Source organism: Hipposideros armiger, unplaced genomic scaffold, assembly GCF_001890085.2.
Source record: "Hipposideros armiger isolate ML-2016 unplaced genomic scaffold, ASM189008v1 scaffold_37, whole genome shotgun sequence".
NCBI classification, from domain to species: Eukaryota; Metazoa; Chordata; class Mammalia; order Chiroptera; family Hipposideridae; genus Hipposideros; species Hipposideros armiger.
The window spans coordinates 3,180,222-3,184,788 of record NW_017731387.1 but is presented as its reverse complement, the minus strand read 5'-3'; the positions used below and the strand labels follow the sequence as shown (position 1 = coordinate 3,184,788).

At 46.3% G+C, this 4,567-nt stretch overlaps 1 long non-coding RNA gene across 1 annotated transcript in view; it reads left to right on the top strand.

Moving 5' to 3' along the window:
* The first annotated feature begins 2,350 nt into the window (after positions 1–2,350).
* LOC109380422 (uncharacterized) overlaps positions 2,351–4,567 on the top strand; it is a 38,134-nt gene continuing 35,917 nt past the window's right edge. Inside the window, exon 1 of the long non-coding RNA XR_002123468.1 lies at positions 2,351–2,530. This is a non-coding gene — a long non-coding RNA (uncharacterized LOC109380422). The remainder of the gene's footprint in view (positions 2,531–4,567) is intronic.

Genomic DNA, 4,567 nt, shown 5'->3' with positions numbered 1-4,567 from the left:
CTGTGCTCTTGGTGACCTTTCCTAGATCCGTCACTGCCCTTCCGAGGCTCAGCCTTCTCTTGGCTTCTTGGCTGCCGGCTCCATTTGAACTGACCACTCAGCCAAGGCAAGCAAATGTTTTAACAATTCCGATGTCTTCATTGTGTTAAAGTTGTGTATTTCTTCTGTAGCCATGACTTTTGTCTCCTTGATGTTCAGTGTTCAGATGCAGCCTGCTTTGGCACTTTCTTCTTTCGCTTTCATCAGAAGTCATTTCACATCATTGCTACTTTCTGCCAGTAAGATGGTGTCATCTGCACATCTTAAGTTACTGAGAAACTAAGCACTGCTCAATGAAAGAAAACAATAGTTCTGAAAAGGCGAGCATGAAAAATGTTCTAATTCTTCCCAGAAGTTGCCCAACCTATCCTAGCAGCATCCTGCTCTGAGGCAGCAAAGATAATTTAGGATGCAGTCATACTTCCTGCAGTCAGTATCTGCCGTCTTCATATAGACCACAGGAGGGTCGGGGAGTGGATGGGAGTTCCCTTGGGTTTGTCTGATTGAGGCTGCTGGAGGGGGCGCAGCCGGGAAGCTCCAAGGGGGCGGTCATGCTTCCCTGGCTGGCGGGGGATGTTTGATACTATTTGGAAAGGACCTGTGACTTGTCTTACCTTATTCTCCCCTGGCTTTCCGGCTGTGTACCAGTCGTAGGATTCCTCCAGACCCAGATGATGTGGTAGGAGAGGGCATTCCTCAACCAGTGTGGCAGTTTCTATTGTTGCAAGATTCTGTGCAAGGGCTCTTGTGGGGACCCAAAGCGAAATACGGCTCCGTGACTGTCCCTCTAACCCCATTTATCGTCACAGGTGAGTCACTTACTGGTACAATCTAGGTCTGAATCAGACACACTCACAGGCCTTGAGTGACATTCTCCATTTATGCTGAAATATTCCAATGTGTTACACCAGGGGAAACGCAGCCACAACACTGAGATGAGAACGCGTGTGGTGTGTAGAGTGGATGCGGGCTGGTTAGAATCAGGTGCCTCCGCCCCCAACTACACGGGCTTTCCTCATGTGTGATGTGGGGGGGGGGGACAGAATCACTCACTTGCTAATAGATGTGAGGAGTGAGCGAGGGTTTTGCCCATTACCTGCAATACACAGGGTTATTAGTCTGGAAGACAATGTCCCTTGTTGAAAAAGTGGACATGAAATCAGTCCAATATGGCTGAGTCCTAGAGCGACTGTACAGTGTCTGAGTCTGTTTCTGCCACCAAGAAATGGAAGTAATAAAACTGACTTGATGGGTTGTTGCAACGATTACATTAAACAAGAGTGGCCGGCTCTTAGTCGGTCCGCGAGAAACAGCCAGTGGCTACGCACTTCCACGTCTCCACCATTTCTTCTGCGTGGCTCTGTGGATCGGTGTAAATGGATAGAAACTGTTATTCCTCACCCTTAACTCAGGGGACGTGGGATTTGATGCTCTCTCAGGTAACTCACACCTCTAATCTTTGCAAAGTCACCAGCGATCTTGAGGTCTCTGGTGAAGAAAAAAAATCATAAAATAACTGAAAAATTACCTCTAGCTGCCAGGTTTGTGGACATTACCAAAAGAGGTAAATTAGGGAGGACTTTGGAAAAATCATATTTCCTCTTGATTCCTGGTTAGTGGACACCCTTCCTTTGATTTATTTGACATTGTTTAATATTTTCCAGTTATTTTCCCCTGCCTTCTCCGAAATGTAATAACTACTGAAAAACAAGTGAATTCTGTTTGTGCTGTCACTGGTGAACAGTTTAGTCTATTAGTTTAGAACTGCAATAGAGCTTCTTTAAATATCAAAATAAAAGATGAAAATTCACCCTTGAAAAGAAATTGGATTTGTGCTTCAAAATGTGACTGAGCTCCTCAAAGCAATGAGACGATAATTTACTTCCCCAAAGTTAACTGGGGAAGGAAAGAAAAAAAAAACACCCACAAACACGTTTTTCTGACAGGCAAACAGGCAAATCACAGACCAAACTGCAGGGCAGGGGGATGGAAAGGGAAAAACATCTTGCAAAAGCCGACCTCCCACACTCCCCCCACCAGCCTCTGTGAAGGATGGCTTTGGCCCCTTCCTAACTAATTCTGTCACTGTAAAATCCTACAGCCATTCGTCCACACATAAAGGACAAATAATCTCACCAGGAGGACCGAGATGCTTTCAGTTTGAACTCCTCACCAATGGTGGAAAGGGAGAATGCCTGAGCTCGGGCTCAGCGGCCAATAGGGTGGCTGTGTGCCTCCCACATGACTGGCTGGCCTGCCTTTCACATGGGCTGCAATTTAGTTCAATTCAGAACTGCAGAGAGTACAGCTTTCCAGGCGCAGGGGAGCGCCGGAGCACCCGGGGCTGAGTCCCAGTGACTTTTACGGAGCACTTTCCTACCTAACCTTGTGCACACAGACGGGGATTCTGCACCTGCCTCGGGGACAGTCTGGCAGCAGCCCTTGCTGTGCCTCAGGGGACAAGGAAGTCACCCATAGCCACTAGGAAATTGTAAGTATACATTTCTTTCCGTCCAGTGTACTGACTGAAACAGTTGGATGTCAGAAGCATCAGATGTTTGAAGATTTCTAGGGCACTCTTTTATGTGTGTTACGGGAGGGTGGTCACCCTGCAGAGAGAAGGTCTCAGGGACAATTGTTGCATGCTTAATGATGTGAATGGCACAGAATTAAAAATAAAAGTCAGGCAGGGCAGAGGGGCTGCAGGAGGCTGAGTCCGGAACCCCGCTCAAGGATGCTGCTTTGTTCGTAAGAAAACATGAAGGCGCCCACATATGTACTTACTTCACTTCTGGGCGCGCTGCACGTCTGATCAGATTCGACCTGTCCCCAAGGAAAATAAAAGACAGACCTTGCTGACTCCACTGACAAGAGCATTCGTGGACTTCCCAGACACCTGACAGTTATTCTAATGAGCTGTGAAAGGCTGCCGAGACACTTGGGGGCAAATAGCTGTTAAATTCGGAACAATGGCTTCAGGCCCGGGCTTCCTTTTTTTATTTATTTTTAACCAGCACTTCTCATTTTATAATCACACAGGAGGCTGAGCTGCTTTCAGGGTTTTAGCCCACAAAAATGTGGAATACAGTCCCGGCAGAAGTGCAGGGCAGGACAGAGCGTGGCCGGTGTGAAGGCAGACAGAGAAGATAGCTTTCTGTCTCAGGAGCCAGCCTTCCATGTAGAAAGATTTTTTTTTTTTTTAAATTCCTATTTGGGTGGAGTGAGGATGTGGGGGTGGGGACTGAGCCGCGGAAGCTTCTTTATAGAAGAATGCTTCAAGAATAAGATAATTTGGGATTTCTCCTTTCTAGCAGGCATAAAACTAAGGTTTGCGTCCAAGTTACATTCATGGTAAGATTTTTTTTTTTTTGGATGGAGTTTCAAACAGAAGCAACCTACAAAGCAGTTTTTGTTTTTTTTTCAATTTATAAAATATTTGGAAGCAAATGGGGGAGAATGCGCCCCGTATCGTTGCTTTCTTTTCACATCCAGCTAGCGTAATCGGGTAAGACATTATGCCTTTACTTCTAGAATCATCCAAAGCCTTCAAAAGTTATAAGCTAAGTCTCGTAAGAAATTAAAAGGCAAATCCAATCGGTGTGATTTTGATGGATGAAGATTCTGAACAACAAAGCTCCAACAAAACAAGAGAGTTTGGAAGAAGACGTCTCCCTCCTCATTTTGAAAAGAGAATATTAACTCCATCAATTATTGAAAGGAATTAGTCAAAGCCTCCAGACATAACTAATTATGGCTGCAAGAGATCTGCCGGGGCAGAGCCTGTGTTCTGGTTAGGAAAGTCCAAGACGTTAGGATTCCTTTTTTCTTTTTCTTTTTTTTTTCCAGAGAAGACCCGGACACACATTTTCACATCATCTTTTTGAAATACACCATTTTTTTTCCTTTGTCTGCTCTCCTGTTATCTACACCTCCCCCATCACCGCCCCCTGTGCCGAGACACCTGAAGGCTAGACATAATGACCAGCAGAGCCCCAGCCTGTCTGGGCCCCAGCCAGGTCCCCCCCACACACACAATCAAGGAGTCTGCACGCAATGCCTGCCCAGCTCCTCCAGCTCGGTGCGGATCCGGGATGGAAGTCCTGCACACACTGCAGAAAGATTAAAGACAACAATATCCCCTTTCTCTTGCCCCAGACAGCCTCAATTTTTAACCCTTTCCTGGCCTGCAAAACCAAGACTCCTTATCCGTTCCAAGGCAGGTCTCAGGGGACCCTGTCCCATGTCACACAGATTCACATGCCTCATTTGGTACAGAAATCTCATCTCCACAGACCCATCAGGGCTATTTTAGGATTAACAGTGTGCCCACGAAAGGAAACCTAAGCTGCTGTGAGGGGAGTGTGTTTCTGAATGAACTTGAGCTGTCTGAAATCTGAACAAAGTCAGAGGTCTATGGAAGGATTCTTGCAATCCTTGCACAGGCTATTTATGCCATTTCTCATGCTGGTCTCTAAGCATCTCTCTCTCTCTCTCTCTCTCTCTCTCTCTCTCTCTCTCTCTCTCTCTC